The following is a 27,373-nucleotide window of genomic DNA, read 5'->3' as shown; positions in this document are numbered from 1 at the left end:
GGGTAAAGAGTGAAGTTTTTTTTGCTTCTTCCCGGACCATTGGTCAAAAAGGGCATAATATTTGTTTAAATACAGGGCAGTAAAATAGGTAGGTTTCTTTGCAATTTGCAGGGCTGTTGGTCAAACAGTATGTTTTCTCTGTTACTTCATCAGAGGCCTGGGAAATGGGAAGTTCACTTGCTAGTTGCATGGTTGTCAGCCACACAGTGCAGATTCTCTACTATTGGACAGAGGCCAACAAATAGTGAAGTTTCTATGCTATATGCAGGGCTCTCTGCAAAATAGTATATAATTTCTGTTATTTAAAGAGCTTTCAGTTAAATAGCACAGAAAAATCACTATTTACCAGGCGGCCAGCTACATTGTTGCCACCTTTATGTCTATAGTGTGTAGGATATCCTTTTTGGTTAAATGCTGGATTGGAAAAATATTTAGTCATGCTTATTAGCGCATGCCTTTTAAAAGAAGCAGTGAATCTAACCTTTAAATTCAGCCTTTTACTTTAACTTGCATCGTAAATATTACAAATGTGTGTTTTCACTTACCCTCATTATTGTGGAAGATGTTGAATGTGTTCAAGGGTTAGCTCCAGATTAGATTTCCATTGTAGCATTTTTTTCTTTTGTTTGAGGAAACAGCCCAGAAAGTGGTTAGAAATACGCTTTTTACTACAGTCTAATTTCATGGGCTGATCCTTGCATATGTGACTATTTGTATTTTATTAATCATGAGACACTTAAAACCATTACATGATAACAGAACACACTGCACGTATTAAATAAAAAACAAAATAAAAGGTACAAAAGCACACAAGAGATGGGCGATCTCTTCAGTAATTATCCTTGGTGGTGCCAAACATACAAGAGGTGCCAGTGGGTGGAAAGTGCAATTTGATAAGCGGTAGCGTTTAGGAATTATGAAAAGTGCATGTTACGAGTATACGATGATGCTGCCAAACATATGAGCAATAAAACTGCTTGTACATAGAAAGTGCAAATGGAGGAGGGGGAGCCTTTAGGAATAAGATCCTTAGGTTGGCTGTGCAACCAACTTTGAATAACTTTTCCACAATGATGATAAATTTTACCAGGCAAGCTATTACTTTGGCATTTGGGACTTGCAAGCAGAAAAGCTTAGCTTGATGTCATGTTCTCAATCTGTTAGCATTAAAAAGGTTAAGTAGATGCTTTCTGCATGCACATTGGTGAGTGGGGTATATGCACAATATGTGTAAAAAAGATTTTTCCGGCACCTGACACAGCCTGCAAGACAGTGAGCTTGGTTCTGTGGTCCGTGTTGGCAGCACATCCTTCATTGGTGGAAGGCTGAATCTTAGCGCTAAGAATCTGGATATGTATAAACCTTTGATAGTTTCAAGAAGATAGCTCTGTGAAGTTGGTGATTTATATATGTTGAGGCATATCTGAAACATAATAGAGACACGCTTTTCCAGGAAAACAGACTGTACTACCAATTAGAGATGGAGTCTCAATGGCGCCCTAACACATTTGTCTTGCAGGAAAAATAACCCTCACGCACCATTGGATGGCGTGCTTCATCATCGGGCTATGCTCCTCGTCAGGCCAGCAGTGCAATACATGATGGGCCCTACTAGAGGGCTCTTTGCCAGAGATCTTTTGAACAACAATTGCCAGTAATGAATGGATGTGAGAGGGGCTGGAGCAAAAACAGTTAAAATTGACTATTGGTGCCAAAGATAGCTAATATAGTTGGATACCCATTTCAAGATTAAAAACAAAAATCAGGAAAGCTCATGATCTAATGGTCTGATTCCCTGTCAAAACTGAAATGTGTCTACTACACAAAATCAGGAGTGTAAATATTAAAGGCTTGTGTGTGGGAAGTCCCTACACTACAGATTTATTGATCTCAGATGACATGTTTCTTGCCTAAAAGTAGTCTCACAGATCTAGTGGCTATTCATCAGGAGTAAAAATACTCTATAACGTTGCGAGGTGTAAGAAATCACTAAAATTTCACACTGAGGTTATATTCTTCTAAGTCAGGGGACCCTCCTAGATAAGGTATCAGAGCCCCTTGAGGATAGCTTGGATGCTGGCTACTCCTCTATTTGGATAAATTGTCTGCAGGGCACTGTGGTCCATATGACCTATTCCGTGTCCAATCTCCCCAGATGTTGATGCATAGCCATGAGTGTTTACGCTTTTGAAAGCGTTCCTTGTTTTGCCCCCACAATAGTAACTTTGTCGTTTTATTGCGCGTTGGAAAGCATTATGTGGTAAGTATGCTTCTCAAAGATGTTGCGAATCCAGCTCTTCTGAGGCCTCACCTCTCACCTGGTCCCAACTGTTCATTTGGCTATTTTCCTGAATCTCTTCTCACATTAGTGCTTTTAGTGTATGCAAGCGGGCCCATTCATGTTAGCCCCTGCTCATGTAGCACGGATTTGAGAAGAATTTGTGCAGGTGACATATTCTGTGGAATATGAAACAAAAGACTTTGCTCAGGGCATTGTTCAGAAATAGACTTAGCTTTGCTAGAAAGGCTACTGATCTGTAGGATACCATTTGTATGAGTTTTGCTTTAGTTGCTGCCAGAATTGGTTTGCAAGCTGGCGTGGGAATTTACTTTTTAGTTTTTGAAAAGCAGCTATGAACGAACCAAGGCAAGGCTTTAGTGTATTCAGGAGTAGCCTGGAAGAGTGGCACTCTGGGTGCCAGACCACAAAATATTTTTAGCTGTAGCTCTTTTCTACTGGATTATCTCCCATGTACCATTTGCCCTTGCTCTTGTTGTGGCCTTTTTAGCAGATTACTTATTTTAGCTTTATCTAAATTAACTGTCATCCTGTTTGCTGTGTAATAGCGAGCCAGTATGTTCAGCAGGTTTTGCAGGTCAGTAAGAGCTAAATTTATGAGGACTATGTCGTTAGCATATTGAAGTGATGTCAGTGATTGTTAACCCACTTTTGAGGTATGTGAATGCACCTCATCCAATGCTTTGCTCAAATCTGAAATGATGAGGTTGAACAATGTTGGTGCAAGTACACAACCTTATTTTAGGCCTCACCTTGTTGATATAGGTGACGTTAGGCCATTATTTGTACCCAAGCTAATCTTTGCCCACGTTTCAGAGTACAAGAGCTTCAATGCTGGCAGGCGAATAGTGGGATATTCCATAATATCAGTTTATGCCATAGCAAATTCCTGTCAACATAGTCAAAGGCTTTTGAGAAGTCAATAAAGCAGGTGTAAAGAAGCTCCATTTTCTGAGTGTGTTTCTCAATTAAAATGCAAAGGACAAAAGATAGTCTATGCTACTCGATTTAGGGTGAAAGCCTGTTTGGTTGTGTAAGAGTCAGCCCATTTCTTTCGCCCAGTTCCACCCAATGTGACTAAAATTCAGAGATGGTGGCTGGTGCACCATAAAAGTCAGCTAATTTGGACCCTACAAGAACATAACATTGAACTGCAATACATGTTTTTCTTGCTATTTCTGGCTCGACAGAAAATGGCCAAGAGGTTGGACTCCAATAAAGGAGAATAGTAAAATATAGCTGGTAGTTCGCCTTCGCCTGCTGTAGACAGGCAAATTGATTGCAATCAACAACAGAAGCTTTGCAGGAAATGGTGGGAAACTGAGGCTCAGTTTCAATAGACCTATTTCTGAAAACGTTGAAATAAACAAGGCAACTGCTGAGGTTACAAACAGATCTCAAAGATTCCTCTTACGGATGTAATTTGAGCGTGCAGGGTCGGAATGACCAAACTCAAATGAAAGCATAAATAAAAATAAGTATATATAAAGAGAATAAATGCAAGTTACAAAAACGATTGGACGCATATGTTTCATCACGCTGGTCGCTGTAGCATCTTACACCGTACACCTACCCATCACGTTTCCCTTTATTGCTAATTCTGTTCTTCATTGACAAATAAGCATTTTTTGTTTTGTGCTAGTGGCCATACGCCTGCGATGCTTTTAAAAACCAAGACGATTGACTTTGTCAATGCTTGTTTTACTTTAAATATCCAAACAAGCGCCTAGCGTTCTAATACAGGCCCTGCTCATTAAGTAAATACGGTGTAGTGAAGAACAGGTGAATAATTTTCATCGAGACATAACCCGTATTTTACTGTTCTAGACAGGGTATCCGTAACCTGAGGCGGAAGCCATCCTCTCCACAAACATCAACGTCTATAAAAACATATAGAACGAGGTATTTCAGGCCAGCCCTTGATCGGAAAGCTCCTGACTGGGAATTGCACCTGAAGCATGCCAGCGGCACGAGTTGCTAGCCTGTGTGTGTTCAGTTCTCCCGGGACTGTTAGATCAGCTCAACGCTTCGTCCTAGATGGAAACGCACTTTTCAGAAGGAAAGAGCAGGTGTTCCGAAGCACAACACTCCGGTGCCCTTTTCAAAGCATGAAAATAAAGCTGGATGAGCCCTTTTCCGCCATGGGCTTGCAAAAGTGCTGCTCTGCCTCCTTATCATCGCTGCTGCAGTCGGTTCTGTGTGGTGCAGCAAGGGATCCGTCACAATGTCATTTACTGCATCACAGTGCATAACACCATGGATGTTGCTGAAGACATAAACATATTGGGGTCAACAAGAATGTTATACTAAATCTTGTGAGGGGGGATGCAATTTCGGATACTTTTTGTGTGCCCCATAAACAAGAGCGCTCTCATTTTCAATTTATCAGGTTACTGGAGCCTCAGCGTGGTATATTAAATCCCACGTAGAATATCTAGTCGCAAAAGTACAGTACCGCCTTTAGGTTCGCAGTATTTCTGAAAATAAGTAGTCGGTAGTAAGTTAAATTGAACTGTGCGGTATGAACATGGGTTGATGGTCATCTATCGCCATCGTGTGGTGAAGACTGAAATCGGTGGCCGAGGAACAATTGCAGAATTTGACTCTCTCTAAATGTCTGGAGTTGTTCTGTAGATGCCACACAGTCACTGTTATTTTAAACGTGCATCATCGAGGGTGAGATTGCACAGAGCCTAGTGTGCGCTATTTGTCAATATACAGAACACCAAAGAATCAACACAAACAGCATATTGTCCAAGTGACAGAAGCAAGACTGTAATGATGCTGACATCACCTAGCTGAGAATGGTGTCTGAACCTGCAAATGTAATCACTCATCCGCCAATACATCCCTCTCAGTGCCTTAAGCACCCGCTCCAGAGATCTGCATGTGATCTAGATGTAGCTTATGCCTTGGCTGTGAGCGGTGAAAGCTTGTACTAGCCTGCACTGCTGGACCTGTTCTGCGGGAAAGAGAAGATTGCACTTCATTCAGTAAGCTAGCTCTGCTATTGGTATGCAGTCGCTGCTCTGCAAGGGACGTGAAACGTGCAGTGTTGCTCCTCAATTCTTCCTGTCCTGAGATGAGGAAAGCACCGCTGCTAACCTTGCTGTACCTGTCCTCTGCCGGAGGGAATCTTGAACTGCTTCTGCCAAAGGCGCACTCATTCTGTGAAGAAGGGATGTTTGCATTGGTGTGGCCCGATCGTCTGGAAAAAACCCCAGAGAATATTGTATAACATTCCCATGCCGGTCAGGAGCTTTTGAGGGACTGAGGGCAAAAACTAGTTATGGGGTTTTGACCCAGAGAACCTGGTTTCATTCCTTACTTCCCAGTTTAACTAAACCGTGTGTCTCTGGATAAGTACGTTTCTTCTCACAGCCCTCTTTTATGTTATCATCATATTTGAGAGCACCCTGAAATAATGTAGGCCGGGATGTGCACTGTAAAAAAAACCCTCATTTGTATATGGTAAGAGACCATAATGTAGCTCCATATGTAACAACAATAAAGTGCATCTATTGAAGGCACAAGGCATCTGACTTGCCTCTTGAGTCACTAATAACATTGTCATCAGGGTAAAAGAGATACCCCCAGGTGAGAATGCACTTTCAAATCTGCAATACAAGGAGGTAAAAATGCCACAACTGGCTGGCACACTGTCAAATCAGGAAGCCTGATTTTAATTCTGACTGCCCAGCTTGACCAAAAGAGTTTCACCCTAGACAATTATTTTTCTTCACTATGTCTCCTTTTCCACGATCCTCACATTGGAGACCAACTTGGAATAATTCAGTTCAGGATGGCCACCGTAGAAAAATCTATCGCGTACATGGTTGTGGATACTGAAGAACAGGATTTCACCTTGAAGTAAGTTCATATGACGTTTATTAGCACGTACGGCACACGACCAGGACAGCGTCCACTGCACTCAATGATCAGCAGCAACAGATCCCTGAAAACAGAGACGCCTTCTGGAAGCAGAACAAATATGGACAATGTAGAAGAGTGGACCACAGAATCCTGTGAATGGGAGGAACAATGACATATTAAAAGCAGCATGCGACAAAGGTTAAATATACCATGTTACTCCAGCTATAAAAATAAGGGGCATATTTAAGAATAGTGGCGTTGCACAGAGTGCAGCACCACTTTTATTGTGCCCCATAGCACACCTAACGCCACCACCTGTGTGCCGTATTTAAAATATGCCACATCATGGTGGTAGTTAGGAGACGAGCAACTGAATTTTTGACACTAGTCTGGAGCTTTGCAGGATTAGCACAACAAATGTGGACGCTAATCCTAAAAAGACCATTGAGGAACATTGTAATCAATGGTGTGTCTCCTTTTAACGCCTGCTCTGAGCAGGCGTTAAAAGTGCTGAAAAAAATGATGCAAAGATATCTCTTGGATATCTTTGTGCCATTTTTTCATCCCCCCGCCCCCAACAGGGGAATTCCCTCTTTGCATACATTATCCCTGGCGCAGGCATAATGTAGAGCAATGGGTTACAAAGTAGTGCAATGCATGCATTGAATCATGTTGTAAATATGGCACAGCGATTTTGTCGTCGTTGGGCCACATTAGCATAAAAAAATGATGCTAATGTGGCACAAGGAGGTGCTAAGTGCTCTTAAATATGCCCATAGAGGTTTATGTAAGAGGAACAGGACAACTGGCTTACCTTGAGTGATTAATATAATTGTCACAGCAGAAAATGTGTGGTTCACTAATTCTAATAAAGGTCACTGAAAGTAGTGATATAATCTAGTGTTCTGAAGTGAAACAATCCAAAATATATACACCTTTTGATGTAAAAGTTTGTACCTCAGCTATAAATGAAGTGTCAGTCAGTGAAACTCAGAAAAAGGGTGAAAGGTCTAGGTTGAGCTATGAGCGGGGCTCCTCACCCTCCATGGTAGTGCTTTTCCAGGTCTGGAAAACCAGGTGGAGCCATGAAAAAATATGGTCTCACTATCACTCTGCTGTTGGTGCTGATAGTGAGGCAGGAGATGCTTGAGTGTTGGGCAAACATTATCAAAGTCTCATGGCGTAAGCACTGCTACTGGCTTCACCCAGTGGGCTGCGGATGAGGCTTGGCAGCATTGACTTGGCTTACGTCATAGTGCAAGCTATGATTGCAGTGACTCACCCTGTCAAATACGCCACACCTGGCAATCGCCTCACACATCAAGGGAGTCTTCAAGGAGTGGGGCCTGAGGAAATTTGACCCATCTGTTTAGCCCCCCCCCCTTCTGAGGCAGCGGAACATGCCCTGTGAACCAGCAACTGTTTCACAGTATTTGTTGTGCCATCCACATATTCCTGAAGAAGACACCTGAACACACAGAAACAATATTTGATCTGAAACGTCAATGGAAAAGAGAAGTAGGGTTCATTACTCAGCCATCCTGTTTTTAATTTGCAGTGGGGAGACATCAGTAAAAACATTTTTAGCTCATAAACATGCACTTTATTCGAAGTCTGACAATTTGGCAAAAGAAGAACATAAATGTTGACATAAGTGACATAACCTCACCCAAACTAGGGGACCCTCAACTAAGAGACAATGCAAGCAGTGAACAATGGTGATCTTAGAAACTTTCTAGTGCAAGATGTATAACTTATGAATAGCATACCACACTTGGTAGGTGAGGGTTCATCATTGTTTCTGAGTACATTAATGTATGGTATCACAAAGTGGTTCACTGTTTCTTCCAGGATTGTACTTCTTGTTTGTTTATGTTTGTTATGGAAATCGTACAACAGTCACATCTCACTCCCTCTTTATAGTGTTAGCTACCTGCATTGAACCTGTTCTTTATATTTGAAAAAATTGTGTGATGTTCCTTCTGCTACTGCCAGCTACACGTAACTTATTACTTGTGCTATTGAACATTTGGCCGCTGTGCTTCCCTTGTTGTACCTTTATGTGTTCAGTATAAAACTATCCGCCGCAAAAAATTAAAAATGATTCCCATAGGCAACACTCACTTTAATACATGATCTGAGTAGAACAGTGAACACTCACAAAATGTGTGAGCGGAGTTTACCTTTGACTTTATGTCTGAAAAAAGCATTATTTTAAACAAACTAGATGGCGGTGCAAAATTATAAACCAATAGGTGACAAGTATAGCATATTTTTCAAATTCTGGTGTTTTAGCCAAGAAGACTGCATGCTGGGGTTTTGGGTTCATAATCAAATTGTTACAATTAGGGCTGTAAAGGGACTGGGGTCCTCCGGATCTCATACCGGGTAGTATTTAAAAAATGACATTGAAAGAGGTCGTATCAGGCCCTATAGTGATTTCCTTAAATGTAATGACAAAAACTCTGATCGATTTCTGAACAATAAATGTAAAAAATATCAAGATAATTAATGTCCATTATTTAGTTCCTGTGTATCATTCAAAACGTATTACTTAATCTTGCATCTCCTAAAAGTGTTACCTATTTCCAAGATGTTGTGTTTTTCTATTTGTTTTTCATGTAGCATTACACTCTTGTATTGTGTACACATAAACTGATTCGCCTCAAGATATTGAAAAGGGGGCACAATTGAGCTTTCTGGTGTTGAACCTGAAGGCACTAAGGGGCCTCCTTGTGGCACATTAGCGTCATTTTCTTTTTTTTTACGCTAATGTGGCCCAATGAGGCCTAAATCCCCGTGCCATATATACAAAGTGGCAAAATGCTTGCATTGCTCCACTTTGTAACCCTTTGCACTACATTATGCCTGCGCCAAGCATATTGTATGCAAAGAGGGTGTTCCCCCATTAGGGGGGCCGAAAAAATGGTGCAAGGAAATCGTCATTTTTTGGCACTTTTAACGCCTGCTCAGAGCAGTTAAAAGGAGCACACAATTGTTTACTATGGACTCCTATGTACTCTGTAGGAGTAGCACTAACATTTCGACGCTACCCCTGCAGAGTACATCAATAGTGTCATAAAAAACAACATTATTGCCCCCTACCCTGTGCCACGATGTGCGGGATTCCAAATATGGGGCGCACATGGTGGTGGTAGGGAGGCGGTAAAGGGTGCCATAAAAATGACACTACACCATGTGCAGTGCCACTTTTCTTAGATATCCTTCTAAGAGTTTCTCGCAGTGGCTGACAATGGGTCAGAAAGGTGTTCAGAATATATGGTCATCTTAACCTAGAGCTTTTCATAGAGCACAAAGAGCAGCAGTCACATTCCCTAGTGTCATTTGGGATACTCTGCAAATGTGTGTGAAGTAGGTACACAATTGTCAAAATGCTGACAAGGCAAAAGTAATAGATTATAGATTACTTACACATGAGTGGGCGTGTTTGTGGGGTCTTGAAGTGAATGAGATGCAAGAAAGGGCATTCAGAAGAAAGTGAAAAAAGGGTTCTAAAGATTAAAGGGATGGTATGTAAGAAATGCAGAAAGGCGAGATGTGACAAGAAAAAAGACCTGAAAATCTAACATAGAATGAACATAACAGGAGTGATTGAGACACTCTAAAGACCACCAACCCTTCCACTGGCCTCATTAATGTTTAATTCACAATCTCACAATTTCAGATTTGAAACATTTTCAATATTATTATTTACAACAAAATCATTGTTACTCATTTATCTCAAACAGCTAACAACCATTGACAAAGCCAACAGTCCATGCTGGTTTTAGATGTATGCCAGTTGTTATGTTATATTTCTGAATACATTAAAAAATAAAAGAAAGATCAGAGAGGAACCAAAATACCAGTTGGGTGGTATACTAGGAGACTAACAGGAATTTAGTTATATTTTAAATCTTAATCTTAATCACATAGCCCACACCCCCATTTAGAATCCCCCCCACCCACACCTTTTCATCTGACTTAAAGCCCTAGTTACAATCAAAACTACAAGCCCCACATGGCAAAATGATGTTTGCTGGAAAGCCAGGAATGAATGGTGGCATTATGGCCCTCATTATGACTTTTGCAGTAAGTACCGCTTACTGCCATGCTGACTGCCGCAAACATACCGCAGCCGCAGTGGATTATTGCCACCCATATCATGACCTACACATAGCAATCCGTCACTAGACAGCTACACACACAAGTCCGCCAGCCCAAAGGTCAGTGATAAACTGGCGGTAGCAAAACCCACACTGTTACACCAACAGAACTATGCCCACAGCATTATGACCCACGAATCACCACGGCGGACATTCAATGGCACTAAACCATTGGCAGTACATATTGCCACGCTCAAAATACACACAACCTAACAAAAGTACACCACATTGGACAATTCAAACTACAAACACCTGATACACATACACACACCACACCCACACCACTATAAAACATGCACCCACATCACCCACATCACCCACATTGCCCACAACCCTTTATCAATACAAACAAGTGCCATAAAGAGAGATAGCAAGCCCACAGACAAGACCACAGACACACACCACCTTCACCTATACAGCATCCACGCACCCTACATCACACACCCCAACACAGCACCCCACACACCCTCACCCACATCACTCACAATACACCCATGGCACCAATGGCAACAACACCCCAGGTTCTCTGAGGAGGAGCTAAGGGTCATGGTGGAGGAAATCATCCAGGTAGAGCCACAGCTATTCAGATCACAGGTGCAGCAAATGTCCATTGCTAGGAAGATGGAGCTCTCGCAGAGAACCGTGGACAGGGTCAACACCGTGGGACAGCACCCCAGAACAAGGGATGACATCAGGAAGAGGTGAAACGACCTACGGGGGAAGGTGCGTTCCACAGCAGCAAGACACTAACTAGCTGTACAGAGAACTGGCAGTGGACCCCCACCTCCTCCCCCACAACTAACAACATGGGAGGAGCAAGTCTTGGCAATCATGTATCCTGAGGGCCTGGCAGGAGTAGGAGGAGGACTGGACTCTGGTAAGTCAACTCTTTACTACTATCACCCCCTACCTCCATGCCACCACATACCCCCCTTACCCTCACTCCCATCACTTCACCACCTCCCACATACCCCACCATCACAACCCACTCATCCCAATACCAAGCCCAGCATGTAACACCAATGCATGGACCCCCATCTCAGACATGCATGGTCACTCATCACTAAAGGATGCACATTAGAGAGTATCACCTAGCCCACAAAATCACTACTCACACAAGGCAAAGCTGCCAGGGCAATAACAACCATACAGGGCAACACACCTATGCACAAAATGACACACACAGAAACAATAACACTGCATTTACAACTCCACAGGTCCCCCACCCAACGTCACCAGAGAGGAGGTGCCAGGAACTTCCAGTCCACCCCCAGAAGAGGCCCACAGTGATGACAGCAGCTCTGAACGCCTGGATCTAGATGACCAACCTGGGCCATCAGGGATCTCCGGACTGTCGGTAACCCAGACACAGTCCCATACCACAACACAGCCTCCCCCCTCAGGAAACACCAGCACAGTACCCACCCAGCAGGCCCATACCTCTGTCCCCAGGACACTTCAATCAGCAGTGTGTCCACCACTACAGGGACCCCAGGCCCCCCCACAAACACAGGACAATCAGGGACCTGGGGCCAGTGGCAGTGGGCACACGGTTCAGGGGACAGAGACAGAGGCACAGGACAACAGGGAAGCCCGGAGGACTGCTGTGTGACAGGGGGAGGACAGGCCCAGGGAGCCAACTCTCCATGAGGCACTCACTAAAATCCTGGGAGCATACCACCATTCCCAGGAGATGATGGGCCAGCTACCTGACAAGTTTTCAGGAGGCCCAGTGGCTGCAGGAGGGACAGTACCTGGGGATCAGGGAGGACTTGAAAGACATCAATACCACCCTGGTCTATTTTGCAGGGGTGCTAGCAGACATGGCCAACACCATGAGGGAGGCAGTGGCACACCTCCGGGCCCCTGACACTAGCCAAACCGATGAACAGCCTTCCACCTCCTACAGAAGGAGAACCACCCCGCAAACAGTCCCTGTGATCCAGGTAGAGGCCAGAGAACATTGCCAAGACCCCCACCAGGAAATAAGACTCTCCTGAATGCCACCCTTGTGTCCCACTCTGTCACCCTGTCCACCTTGAACTGCCATTGCTCCACTTCCTATTCCCCCTTGAACAATGCACCTGTGATACAAATAGACTGAACACTATTCTGGACATTCCTCCATCATCACCCCAGCTCATTGCACCCCCCCTCTTATCATTAGCACTTAAATAAACACCATTTGAATAAATACAAGTATGGAGTCTATCAAATTGTTTAACCATGTATTTGTTTAACAAACTTTAAACACTGCCATATAACTATACAGTTGTATACATAGGAATGACCTGTAGTTGGCTGCAGTCAACACACCAGGAGCGATAGTGGGGCATAAATATCTGAAAATAGAGGTGTCAAAGGGTAAAGTAAGTGGCCATAGAAGTGGGAAAATCAGCCTGCCAGTGACAATGTCAAACACAAAACTGTCAATGAAAAGTGTAATTGCAGTGTCTTACCTGTGTATCATTGGAAGTACTGTTGTATTATTGCACTTCTGTTGTCCTCATCCTCATCCTCTGCAGCTTCATCTTCACTGTCCACAGGGTCCACTCCTGCCACACGCCCATCTCCAGCCTCATCCTCCTGCAGAAAAGGCACATGCCGATGTAAGGCAAGGTTGTGCAACATACAGCATGCCACGATGATCTTGCATACATTCTTGGGTGAGTAGTACAGGGATCCACCTGTTAGATGGAGGCAACAAAACCTGGCCTTCAGGAGGTCGAATGTCCTTTCTATTATTCTTCTTGTTCGCCCATGTGCCTCATTGTAACGTTCCTCTGCCCTTGTCTTGGGATTCCTCACATTGTCAGTAGCCATGAGAGGTTGGGGTAACCAGAGTCACCTGCAAATATCAAGGGACAACTGTTAGACACACACTAACCCTTAGGCCCCACACCATACCCATACACCAACATCCCTTGGGTGGGAACCAGGGCTCACCTATTAGCCACACCTGGTACCTCTGGAATTGAGCCATTACATATGGGATGCTGCTCTTCCTCAGGATAAAGGCATCATGCACAGACCCAGGTTACTTTGCATTGACATGGGAGATTTAATGGTCCGCCAGGCACACTATCTGCACATTCATGGAGTGAAAGCTCTTTCAATTTCTGAACACCTGTTCATTTCTCCAGGGGGGCACAAATGCAATATGTGTACCATCAATAGCCCCAGTTATGTTGGGGATATGTCCCATTGCATAGAAATCAGCTTTCACTGTGGCCAAATCCTCCACCTGGGGGAAAACGATGTAGCTGCGCATGTATTTAATTAGGGCAGACAAAACTCTGGTCAGCACTATTGAGAACATTGTCTGAGACATTCCTGCTGCCAAGCCCACTGTCACGTGGAAGGAGCCACTTGCCAGGAAATGGAGCACAGATAGGACTTGCACAAGAGGGGGGAATCCCCGTGGGCTGACGGATAGCAGATATCAGGTCAGGTTCCAATTGGGAACACAGCTCTGTGATTGTGACCCTGTCCAGTCTATAGGTGAGGATAATGTGCCTGTCCTCCATTGTTGCCAAGTCCACTAGCGGCCTGTACATGGGCGGATGTCTTTGTCTCCTATTCATCCACAGCGGTTGCAATCTAGGAGACAAACGGTCAGTAGCTGGTCAGTATTCCATATTTCCAAACACTGCACTGCATTGCATGTTGTGACTGTAACACAATATTGTTGTAAAGGCCTAAATAGTGCCTATGTGTTGGATGCCGTGGCCTCCCCCCCCCCTCCGAAATGGCGCCCACCTGTCTTGTATTGAGGGACAGGTGGAATTGAGGTAATTCCACTGACGTTGTGCACCATTGCAGGAGGTGGTCGAAAACCGCCATGCAAATCCTCATGGATATCATTGGGCCCTATGAGATACAGTGGCCAATGGTGATGTACGCTGGCGGTGACGGTACGCACCCCTGCAGACATGACCGCCATTTTCAATCTGTTCACCCACTTGCTACTTGACCTTCAACAGGAGAGAACCTACACTGCAAGTGTTGCTGTGACCTGTGTCTGGAACCGTCCATGGCTCGTGTCACTGGGGACAGGGCCCGTGCCTTCACCACTGCGGAGTTGGAGAGACTGGTGGATGGGTTCCTACCCCAGTACTGAATGGTGTATGGGCCTCCAGACCAACAGGGGAGTATACTGTGAGCACGATGAACGGGGCATGAATGCATGGAGTGCTGTGTGTGAGGGCATTATGTGGGGGGAGTTGGGGTAAGGGCCCTGGCCAGCGTCCTACATGTATGGTGGGCAATGTCTGTGCGTAAGGGGATTTGAGGGCTATGGTGGGCCATGAGTGTAACAGGCAGGACTGATACCTTTTCCTATGTGTATTTCTCCGCAGGTCAGCGCCTATCAAAAAAAGGTATATGGCGTGCCATCGCCAAGGACGAGCAGACCCTGGGGGTCTACGACAGGCAGAGCACCCACTGTCACAAATGCTGGGAGGACCTGAGACGCTGAGCACGGAAGACGGCAGAGGCCCAGCTGGGTGTGGCCTCCAAACGAGGAAGGGGTGCCTGTCGAACCCTGACCCCGCTGATGGCCTGCATACTGGCAGTGGACTATCCGGAGCTGGTTGGGCACTTGGGGGCATCACAGCAGCCACAAGGGGGTGAGTACAGTGCCCCAATTTACTACTTGACTGTGGTGGGTGGCATCCGGGTGGGGGATGTGGGCATGTGGGTGCCCCTAGGCCAGGCCAGCCAGTGCAGGGTAGAGCCCATGTTGGGCACGGTCTGATGTCAACCTCTTCTAAACAGGCTAGTAGGCCTCCATTACTGGACAGGGGTCTGTGGTTCTCAGGTATGCTCCAATTGGCATTAGGTATCCCTGTCCATGGGCTGGTGACGGACATTGTGACTGGTAGGACATTGCTTAGTGAGTAGGGCTGTTCCCTGTGTGTGTGTGTGTGACGTGTACACCAACGGTGGTGTTGTTGCCGCCATTGACCAAGGGTATCCTTTGTCTCATCCCCCCCTTTTTGTTTTGTCACCCTGTCCTTATGCGCATTAGCATCATCTGGCGGAGGAGCAGAGGCACCGGCGATAGGGAGAGCTGCATCCCACAGGGCCATGGAGGCCGAATCCACCGACGGTCAGGGCACCAGTGGGATGGAGAGTGAGGAGAGCACCACGGTGAAGACAGGCGGGGACAGTTCTGACAGTGACACCTCCTCCGATGGAAGATCCCTTGTGGTGGGGGACACCTCTGTGCCACCCCAACTACAGGTACAGCCGCCATCCCCGTACAAGCACCGCCCTCCCAACAGCCCCTCAGCGTGTTTCCTGTGCCCACTCACCCAGGAGGGTGGGCATCTCCTTTGCCCCAGGCACCTCAGGCCCTGCCCCAGTTAGCCCTGCTGCCCTGAGTGAGGAGGCTATTTACCTTCTGCGATCCATCTCTGTTGGGCAGTCAACCATTGTGAATGCCATCCAGGGGCTGGCAGACCATTTGCAACAAACAAATGCATTCCTGGAGGGCATTCACTCTAGCATGGTGGCCCAACAGAGATCAATCCAGGCTCTGGCCTCCTCCCTAATGACAAACATTCTCCCTGTTTCTAGCCTCCCCCCAACCTCCTCTACCCAATCCCATTCCCCTCAACCCCAACCTATCCCAAGCACACAGGCAGACCACCTTGCACCCAGGACAACACACAGGAGTGGGTCAGGCAAACACAAGCACCACACATCATCCCACAGGCACTCACACAAACACCAGATGCAGACATACCAACATCCACTGCTCCACTGTGTCCCCCTCCTCCTCCTCGTCCACCTTCCCCCCAGTTGCGTCTACACTCACACCTGCATGCACTACATATTCATCCACTACCACCATCACGCCTATCACTAGACACCGCTCACTGGCAGTCACCACCCCCACATCCATGCACATGCCCCCTGTGACCTCTCCCACTGTGTCTGTGCCCCCTCCTCTCAAAGTACACAAACGCAAGCACTCAGACACCCAGCAGCCATCCACTTCACAACAGCATCCAGCCCATGCACCTGCACCCAAACACAGCAGACAGACAGACACCTCATACAACCACTTCCTCGTCCTCAACTCCCAAACCTTCACATTATTCCCGCTCCAGTGTCCCTAAGAAGCTTTTCCTCTCCACCATTGAACTCTTCCCTCCCCCTCCTCCCCTGTCCTTCACGTCAGGCCAGGATAAAGAAAACCCATGCAAGCACCTTAGCCACCCAGTCCAGGGACATAGTAGTGTCGACAGCTACTGCAGGTGGGAGAGGATCCTGGGCACCAGGCAGCAACACTGACAGGGTGCCTCCACCAGGTGCATCAAGGAAGGGCAAGAAGGCACCACCAGTTGCGATTAGGAAGGCAAGGAGGCACCACCAGCTGCGACTACGAAGGGCAAGGAGGCATCACCAACTGCAGGTGTGAAGGGCAAGGGGCAATCCCCGGCTGTTGACAGGAAGGGCAAGGGGTCTGCACCAGCAGGCAGGAAGGAAAGGAGGCCTGGTGCTGGGACTCATTCCCAGGATGAAGCACACTGGGCACTAGGCCCCCTCCAGAACCAGTGGAGAAGTCACCCACTATAGAGAATGAGGCCTTGCACTCCCCAGAACCAAGCAGTGGGCAAACCACCCACTTGAGATACTGTGGCTTTGCACTCCCCAGGACCAAGCAGTGGGCAAACCACCCACTTGAGAGACGGTGGCCTTGCATTCCCCAGGACCATACAGTGGGCAAACCACCCACTTGAGAGATTGTGGCCTTGCACTCCCCAGGACCAAGCAGCGGGCAAACCACCCACTTGAGAGACTGTGGCTTTGCAATCCCCAGGACATCCCACAGGGCATGTAGCCCCCTTCAGTACCAGTGGTGTTGTACCATCTTCCGACTGAGGTGCCTCACCATTCCCCCACCCCCTGAGGTGCCTGTATATTTTCAACCTGATGCCCCTGCAGTGTTCTCTCCGCACTTATGCATGTTCTTTAATCGTATTACACTCACTTAATTCCAATCATTTTGTCCTTTCATTATTCCTGAAGAGTACGGGGTGGATATGTAATATTACTGCATCTGGTTGTGTGTATGGTGTTGGGGGTGGGGGTGTTGCGTGTTGCGTGTGTGTGTCACTCTCTTTTTCCTCCCCCCCTCCCTTGTGTGCTAGGTGGCAGTACTCACCGTGGTCATCTTCCCCGGCGTTGGTGTTTGTAATGCAGGAAAAGGTAGACGAGCATGGGAAATATGTGCAACTCGGGCTCCATGGCGTCATGGTCGTTCCCTGAGTCTCTAGAGGTGAGTCCTTTGACTTCTGTGTTCTGTTTCCGCCGTGCTTTTGATGTCGTTGGTACCGCCCCAGAAAAGCTGGAGGAAAGGTTGGTCATAATGCAGTGGGCGGTACATTGTCTTCTGCCTGGCTGTTGACGGTTACTGCTGTGGTGCTTGTTGCTACCGCCGTGGCGGTCGGTGTGTTAAAGTGTCTGTCTGTCTGAGCGGTTTCCGCCGTGGTCATAATTGCATTTTTGTTACCGCCGGCCTGTTGGCAGTATTACCACCGCTTTATCAACGACTGCCAGCATTGTAATGAGGGCCTAAATGTCATAGAGTGATTAGCCAGACTTGTGAACTTCAAAATAAAGTTGGGTTCTGAACTTTCTTCTTTTTCTTTCTTGTAGGCAGTCAATGGTTAAATAGCAAAGAGGTGAGAGAGAGCTAAGACAGCCTTTCACATGTAGATACAAACAGTACACAGCTACTGTGGTAACATTAACAGCCTATGGAAAACAAAGAAAAAGAAGAAAACAACGATATTTACCAGAACAATGCAAACAGCAGCAGAAGTTACGGCTGTCCAGGGCCCTAGCAACATTAAAGACCATGTTCAAGCATTGGTCCTCCAGAGCAAGTCCACGACCTTCATACTGGTGCAATTTAGGGCAGTGCCTGCAACACCACTGTGATGCCCCCTGTCGGAACTGGTGCAGCACATGCTGTATGTGCTGCCTCAGGTGTGTTGCCAATGCATACTGTTCTCTGGAAGCAAACAGAAAATAAATGCAGGTTCCTTTGATTTGATTTGATCTAGCATCTTGTTCAGTGAAAATAGTTTAGGACCGTGCTTTCAGGTTTGCTTGAACCTGAAAGGAGAGGTTCACTACAATTAGCACTAACTGATTTGTATTGTGCAAACTGTGAAACAATATTCTAATAATGACAGCAGTTAATTAGGAAGTGAACAGATATTACCAGCCTTTCAAAAGGATGTTACTTTGTTACCAAAACTGAGAGCAACTAACATGAGTAATAATAAAACCTGTAACATACAACCCTATGAAACAGCGAATCTACAGTAGTCTGTAAAATCAGGTATTTTTAAAAAAATGGGAAATATTGTATAAGTACGTGTAAATTTCATTAAATATTGTTTGGAATATTGTGAGCGAACATTGAAGACAAGAACATACCTCAGGTTCAAAAATCACTGGAGACATTAGCCGGGGTATAGATTCTGGGAGAAAAACCTCTTGCAGCATCTTTTCTGCTTGAATCAGTCTACCACAGAGATTTACTACTTGAACCAATCCCTAGTACTAAAACAATTGTGGAAAACTAGGCATCCTGTAATTTCGGAACTTTTGCGTGCAATATGTAATGCAAAATTGTGCGTGTTTTGCAAATTATGCCAGGTTAATGTACATTGCAGCGCATGATATTGCAACACACATTATTAACGTTACTGTAGGATACACAATTAGTTCAAACCAGCTCTGGATATTCTCTGAAATGCATGATGGAAAAAGCACAGAAAGAGAGTGCTGATGGGATTGCGAAAGATGAGCTTCTCTCGTCAGGAGGTGGAGTCAGAAGCAGCACATATATCTCAATCCACAAGTGCCATGAATGCTATTTAGCAGTTATCAGGCGTTACAGCTGTGATTCCTACTTTGCTTCTTGCAATCCAGAGCACTGTCTTTGCAACCCTTAGTCTCAATGGTAGCAAAAGTGGTATCAATAACAGAAGGTATACAATGTCCCAATGAGCACTGTCTACTTTCTGCAGCTCCCACTGGAATATTATGCTTTTTGTATGGTAAGAAAATGCATTTAGCATTATAGAACTCTAGATTGCATCCTAAAATGTGTAAAAAATGAAAACGTACACTTTTTAGGGTCAAGAGCGCAAGCCCTCTGGCCTGTTGGAATCTCTCTATGGGCTTTTAACCAAGCTCACTCTTGTTATTCATTTTTTTAAAAACTTTTTGCCCGTCTTTCTTAATATGAATACACAACAAACAAGTGTGGGAAGCTGGCCTGGTTTGTAGTGGGTACCTTGGTTACTTTTACCTTATAACAGGTCCAGTTATCCCTTATTAGTGAAATGTAGTAGTGTTCTAGCAGCTTAGGCTGATAGAGGTAGCTATAGCAGAGCAGCTTAGGCTGAACTAGGAGACATGCAAAGCTCATGCAATACTCTTATAGTTACACATTCCTTATACACAAGTAAAGACAATACTCAGTTTTACCAAAAATAAAGGTATTTGTTTGGGGTGACACAGTACCAAAAATATCTTAGAGGCAATACTCTTTATGGGGGTAAGTATTATACACAACATATACACTAGACACCAAAATTAGATAAGTAAATAGTCATAGAACAATGCAAACAGTAGGAAATCCTATAAAATGCAATGGGACAAAATAGATCTAGGGGCAACACAAACCATATACTAAAAAAGTGGAATGTGAATCAGAAATTCCCCCCTAGACAAGTGTATTGTGTGCAGAATCGCTGGGAGAGCAACAATACAGTAGAGGTAAGTAAAGTAACCCACCCCAAAGCCCAGAAAAGCAGGAGTAAAGTACTGCAAGTTACCTTAGGACACACCACACCTCGTTTTGGGGATTTTGCAGCAGCCAAACAAATCTGCAAAGAACAACTGCTGGATTATTGGACCTGAAGACCTGCAAAGGAAGGGGACCAAGTCTCAAAAGTTGAAAGGAGCCCCTGCCAACCCAGAAGAGGGTGCAAAAGAAGAGTCTATGGTTAGTGGAAGACTGCATAAATGCACCCTGGGAAGATGCCAGCAGGTTCCTGCATGATGCAAAAGATGTCCTACTGTGTGAAGATCTTTGTAGACAAGATTTCATGTTGGAAAGTGCCAACAAGCCTTGGCTATTACAAAAGTGCATTTTTAATCAAAATGGCACTGGATGGACCCAGGAGGGACCTGGGAGCCTCCACTCTGTGTGAGGAGGACGAGGGGACTCTTCGCACTTTAGAGAGCCCTCAGGATGTCAGCCAGCCAGCACCCCCAGAAGCAACAGGATCCGGGTTCAAAGGAGGTGCAAAACACGGTTGATGTAGCACAACAAAAAAAGGTCCCACGCCGCCGGAGAACAACTCAGCGAGTTGAGCATTGCAGGGTGGAGTTCTGGGGACCTAGGCCGGGCTGTGCATGAAGGAATTTTGCAAAGAGCGCACAGAGGACTCAGGAGGTGAAGAATACACAGTACAAAGGGGTACTGTCGTTCTCAGGGAAGGCAAGGTCTTACCTCCTTCAAATTGTGACAGCAGGACCTCAGGACAGTCTATGTTGATGATATCCACCCTCTGTGTCCTTAGGAGCATGCTCTTCATTGTGAGAGGAGTCCCTGGGTACCAGTCACCACCTTGGAAGGTGCCTGCTTGGAGCAGGGAAGTGACTCTGTCACTCCACTGCAGATTTCTTTGGTCCTTCTGGTGCAGGATGAAGACTGGGAGTCCCCAGAGCATGCAACCAGTGGACACTTTGTTGCAATTATACCATTTCTTGGAGCAGGCTGCGGCTGATCCGAGGTCAGAAGAGTCTGATGTTGTTGCAGAGGATTCCTGAAGGAAACGTGCACACAGAATCTGAAGAGAACCCACAGGAGAGACCCTAAATAGCCCTGAGAAGGAGATTGGCTACCTTATCAGGTATGGACCTATCAAGAGGGGTCTCTGATGTCGCCTGCTGGCACTGGCCACTCAGAGCCCTCAAGAGTGCCCCCACACCTTGCAAAGCAAGATGGCTGAAGTCTGGGACACACTGGAGGAGCTCTGGGCACCACCCCTGGGGTGGTGATGGACAGGGGAGTGGTCACTCCCCTTTCCTTTGTCCAGTTTCCCACCAGAGCAGGGGAGAAGGGGTTCCTGAACCATTGTAGACTGATTTATAAAAGGAGGGCACCATCTGTGCCGTTTATAGCATTTCCAGAGTCTGGGGGAGGCTACCCCTCCCCAGCCTGCAACACCTATTTCAAAAGGGAGACTGTGTAACACCCTCCTCTCAGAGGAAATGCTTTGTTCTGCCTTGCTGAGACTGGGCTGCCCAGACCCTAGGAGGGCAGAACCCTGTCTGTGAGGTGGCAGCAACTGTAGCTGCAGTGCAAACCTCAGAGAGATGGTTTGGCAGTGCCAGGGGTCCATGGTGGAGCCCCCAGGATGCATGGATTTAGCTCCCCAATACCAGATTTGGAATGGGGGGACAATTCCATGATCTTAGACATGTTACATGGCCATATTCGGAGTTACCATTGTGAAACCACATATAGGTATTGACCTATAAGTAGTGCACGAGTGGGGAAACACCTGGAAGAACGAGTCCGGAACCACGAGGTTGTGAAAAATGAAAGCGAAACAACACTTTAGTTTTCCACAACTCCATGGTTTTGGTACCTTAACCACGCAAGTCTGAACAACGTACATGCGTGGTTAAGGTACAGAAGGGAGTCAGAGTGGACGCGGTGAAGGAGGAGGTAAGTTGGACTGGGACTGGGGGCTGTTTTGGGGGGCTGGGGGTGATTAGGGTTTGGGGAGGCAGGGTTTAGGTTTTAGGGGTGGGGTGGGGACTCAGGGTATTTTTAGTTTTTGGGGTGGGGTGGGGGCTGGGAGTGATTAGGGTTTAGGGGAGGAGGGGGAGTCAGGGTTTAGGTTTAAGGGGTGGGGTGGGGGGCTGGGGTGTAAGCATGCTGGTTTGTGCATGGTGATTGGTAATGCCTTTACCAGAAATGCGTTTACAACAGTAAAATCATTGTAAACGCATTTGTGGTAAAGGCATTAGTGTTTAGAACAAGGTCGTTGTTCCGACCTTGTTGTTGAGCCACGGGTGGTTTAGGCACTGTGGTTCCGACATATAACCGCACAGGTTTAATGGTATTCTCGCACTCACAAAGTCTGGGGAAATGGCCCTGAGCTATGTGGGTGCACCTTTGCTGGTGCAAGGGTGCCCTCACACTTAGTAACTTTGCACCTAACCTTCAACAAGTGAAGGTTAGATGTATAGGTGACTTATAAGTTACTTAAGTGCAGTGAAAATGGCTGTGAAATAGTGTGTGCACTATTTTATGCAGGCTGCAATGGCAGTCCTGTGTAAGGGTTTGTCTGAGCTCACTATGGGTGGCAAAATAAATGCTGCAGCCCATATGGATCTCCTGGAACCCCAATGTCCTTGGTACCTAGGTACCATATACTAGGGACTTATAAGGGGTGTCCAGTACGCCAAATGAAATTGGTAAATGTAGTCACTGGCCTACAGCGACAAATTTAAAAGCAGAGAGAGCATAAGCACTGAGGTTCTGATTAAGAGAGCCTCAGTTACACAGTTAGGCACTACTCAGGCATACACATTAGGCAACAAACTATGAGCACTGGGGTCCTGGCTACCAGGATCCCAGTGAGACAGGCAAAACACCCTGACATATAGGTTTTTATCTATGAGCATTGGGGTCCTGGCTAGCAGGATCCCAGTGACACACTAAAAACACACTGACACACACTCACAAACAGGCCAAAAGTGGGGGTAACCATGCTAGAAAGAGACTACTTTCCTGTAACAAGCTTTGCAAAACTAAATAGGGATGGTCTTGGCTAACTTGTGAGATTTTTTTTAATGTTAATTTCAGCAAGGATATGCCACAAATATAAAAATAAATAAATCATGCCATCTAAATGTGGGGCAATATGCTTAAAATACAATTTTAATTGATGTTGGACCTTGTCCATATTTCAGGGTCACTCAAAACCATTTTGCCTTCCTCCTCCTATCTTTCTGACCTCTTTTTGTTGGTTCTAGGACTCTAGGTAATTTACCACTGCTGATCAGGGCTATAGTGCATGTGCCCTCCCTTCTAAACCTGGTTTGATTGGCTTACACCTCATTGACACATTTAATTTACCTGTAAGTTCCTTAAACAGTGGAATCCCTCATACCCAGGGCCTATAATTTAAATACTATTAGTTGACCTGAGGCTCAGCTTGCACTATCCAGAGAAGTAGCCAGTTTACACGTATCTCAGTCCTGCCCCTGCAGGGCCTGTGTGTGCAGTTTACTGCCACAGTGGCTTGTCATCTAAATTTACATGCCAGGCCTGGAACTAAGGTAGGCTTTAGGTAGCCCTATGGGCAGTGTCTTGTGTAGGTAAAATGTAGGACATATGCCTTATTGTGTGGCATCTCCTGGTAGTGACAGGCAGCCTATTTGTTTTCTCACTGCTGTGAGTGCTGCCTCTCTCATAGAGTTGCATTAGGAAATGCCTTTGCATATGTCTAAGTGGTATCTTCCGACTTATGAGGAGCAGCCTTGGCATGTTTATTATGTTTGGAATGGTAGTTAGAAATGCTGGTTACTGGTTTAAGTGGATTTTTTATTTCCATTGTTGAAATGCTACTATTAGAAAGTGGGTATTTCTCTGTGCTTATGACTCTTGTGCTTTACAGCTTGACTCCAATCCACGTCTGGGTTATAGTGACAGCTGGGCTTTGTGTAAACTTTCCAGACAGCTATCACACAGGGAGGGTAGCGGTGTAATGGGAGTACTTCTGCATACTGAATGGTCTTCCTGGGCTTAGAGAGGAAGAGGCGGGGTAACCTTACATTTGTATAGGATGTGTCCTACCCTCTCATAAAGGGTTAGTTTACCCCCTACTGATGTCTGGAGCCAGGGCTGGGTTTGAAGGGGGGTGTTGTGCACTTCTGAAGTTCCTTTGAAGTACCCCCTGAAATCAAAGAGAAAATGAATATACATATAGGGGTTTGTTCCCCCATAGTTCTGGACACTGTGTGGATTTAGCACCAGACGCTGCTGGAGGGACTTTCCAGGAAACCACCACTTGGACTGCCATGATGCTGTGCTGATCTGTGACCTGTTAGGTCACAAAAAGGACTGCCACTGGACTCCAAAGACCCTGATGTGCTGGCCTGCTCCTTGCCCTCGTCTTGTGACCTAACAGTTGTCCTCAGGGGCTGGGCATTGTGCCCCCTTTCTCCCCTGTTTTCTACTTTGTAGCGACTCGAGTTGCTGTATTTTCCTTTGCCGGGAGTGCGTGGTGGGCATTCCTGTCTCTCCTGCGATGTGGCCCTGATGGCAGCAATGCCACAAAATCAAACCTGTTTTTCTCATCCCTTGAGGGCGAGGGTAGAAAGGAGAAGTGCAGTGAAGCCTGCCTGTCATCCCCGGCGTGTGCAGGCCAGCGCGCTCTCCCTGGGGCCCCCTGGGGACAAACGGGCATCCCCTTCAGTGCTGGATCGTGGAGCCGCCACTGAAGTAGGAGCCTATATCAGACCAGGATGATGCAGAGGGGTCACAGAGGCCACCTCCTGCCCTGAGGTAATGTGGGGCAAGTGAAGCGAGCTGCCTGCCTGCCATAATCCTTCTCATGTGGCCCGGGCCTGGTTGTAAGGAAGGCCAGGTGGCGTGGTGTGGCTCGCAGCCTCAGCCCCACCTGTTGACGGGATGGTGCCTGGTAATTCATTGCCCATGGGGAGGACCCCAAGAGACATCGTGGGAGACAAATATGTGCCCCCGCAATCCTGAGAGGGGACAGGCTTTTGTTGAGGGCCATCTTGTGTAGGGAACACTTGCTTAGCTAGTAGAGTATGGAACACGTGTGTGTGCTGTGCAAATGCTTTACACATTGTCTCTGGGATAAGCCTGACTGCTCGTGCCCATCTACCAATGGAGTGAGCAGGGGTTATCTTAGGTGTGTAGCTCCCTTGCCATGACTAGAGTGGTGGTTACTGCCTGGTTTAGGTGCCTACCCTAGCCAACCTGGAACCCCATTTCTAACAATTAATAGTTACCAATTGCAATCAATAATAATAGAGTAGTATGGGTGCTTAATAGAAGGCAAGTGTACTTAGAACAGGTATACAACCCTTTTTAGCTCTAATGCACATTACAAATTGGTGTTTCAGTAGCTTAAGTGCTTTAAATTGGATGCATACTATGCCAGGCTATCCAATAGGAATTTGGAGGCCAGATGTAATATAAGGTCAAAATGAAGAGTGCACACCAGTATTAAATAAGGATCTGTATTTTGGTCAATGTCTGTTTTTGTATCACACATTCTTTCATTTTTAGTATGGAATATGACTATCGGAGAAAATATTTCTAAAATAATTTGATAAATCTTGCCTCCAGTGCTCTGCTCTGCGTCCCTCCTGCACACCCAGTCGTTGCCATAAACCTTGGAGTGGGGTCTGTCTCCAAAACATTTTGTTTGGGGGGTCTCAGAGAAAACACATTTAAAGACCACTAAATTAGGGCTATGGGAATGGAAAAAAAATCTACTTATTGACACACAAATATATTTGAAGAGTAGCATGGGCAATTTAAATTCTTTAGTTGGTGGTATATGAAGAACAACAATATCGAAATACATAAATATTGTGTCAAAAATATAGGCCCATATTTATACTTTTTGACGCAAAACTGCGTTAACGCAGTTTTGCGTCAAAAAAATTTGCGCTGGCTAACGCCATTCTGAAGCACCATGCGGGCGCCCTATTTATTGAATGACGTTAGCCGGCGTTAGCCGCCGGCGCCGTCTGGTGTGCGTTAAAAAAAACGACGTACACCAGGCAGCGCCGGCGTAGGGGGATATGGGGCTTGGGCGTCAAGAAATGGGGCAAGTCAGGTTGAGGCAATTTTTTCACCTCAACCCGATTTGCGCCATTTTTTTTCACTCCCAACCCCCATAGAAATGACTCCTGTCTTAGCAAAGACAGGAGTCATGCCCCCTTGCCCAATAGCCATGCCCAGGGGACTTCTGTCCCCTGGGCATGGTCATTGGGCATAGTGGCATGTAGGGGGGCACAAATCAGGCCCCCCTATGCCACAAAAAAAGAAGAAAAAAAAAACACTTACCTGAACTTACCTTAATGTCCCTGGGATGGGTCCCTCCAGCCTTGGGTGTCCTCCTGGGGTTGGCAAGGATGACAGGGGGTGTCCCTGGGGGCATGGGAGGGCACCTCTGGGCTCCTTCAGAGCCCACAGGTCCCTTAACGCCTGCCTTTTGCAGGCGCTAAAAAACGGCACAAAAGCGGCCGTACGTCATTTTTTTGGATCCGCCCACTCCCGGGCGTGAATTTTGACCAGGAGTATAAATCCGACGCACATGCCTCGGAGTCGATTTTTTCGACGGGAACGCCTACCTTGCATATAATTAACGCAAAGTAGGTGTCCACGCTAAAAAATGACGCTAACTCCATGGACTTTGGCGCTAGACGCGTCTAACGCCAAAGTATAAATATGGAGTTAGTTTTGCGTCGAAATTGCATCAAAAAAAACGACGCAATTCCGGCGCAAACGGAGTATAAATATGCCCCATAATTTCTCAGTATATTGTGTTTCTAGTCCCATAATTTACAAAACAGAAATATTAGTGTTATAACTATCCTAAAAGATGATATCACTAGAAAAAGGCAAATATATAATTTGTTAATAAATATTGAAATATAGGTAATTTATTTCACAAATAAAGTTAGTAAAATGGGGTGGCAATAACTTATGTAGTTTGCTGTAGCATAATTACATGAAACCACAGAAAAATTATGCAAGATTATGCAGATTTACATGAGGAACATTAGCCTGCATTTAGAACAATGGCCCAGATTTATGGTGGCCTAGCATCATTCCAACGCCACAGTAGCGTAATCTTTTTTTACTCTAATGTGGTATTGGAAGGGCAAAAACACCACATTTACAGAGTGGCACAATGCTTGCATTGTGCCACTTTGTAAC

General features: G+C 46.0%; 1 protein-coding gene across 5 annotated transcripts in view; it reads left to right on the top strand.

The window, feature by feature from the left end:
• CDH12 (cadherin 12) overlaps positions 1–27,373 on the top strand; it is a 2,251,017-nt gene that overhangs the window by 2,144,080 nt on the left and 79,564 nt on the right. The gene's annotated exons all lie outside the window — the stretch shown is intronic.

This window comes from Pleurodeles waltl, chromosome 2_2 (genome assembly GCF_031143425.1).
Source record: "Pleurodeles waltl isolate 20211129_DDA chromosome 2_2, aPleWal1.hap1.20221129, whole genome shotgun sequence".
NCBI lineage: Eukaryota > Metazoa > Chordata > Amphibia > Caudata > Salamandridae > Pleurodeles > Pleurodeles waltl.
The sequence above is the reverse complement of the archived record's forward strand: the minus strand, read 5'-3'. Positions and strand labels throughout refer to the sequence as shown.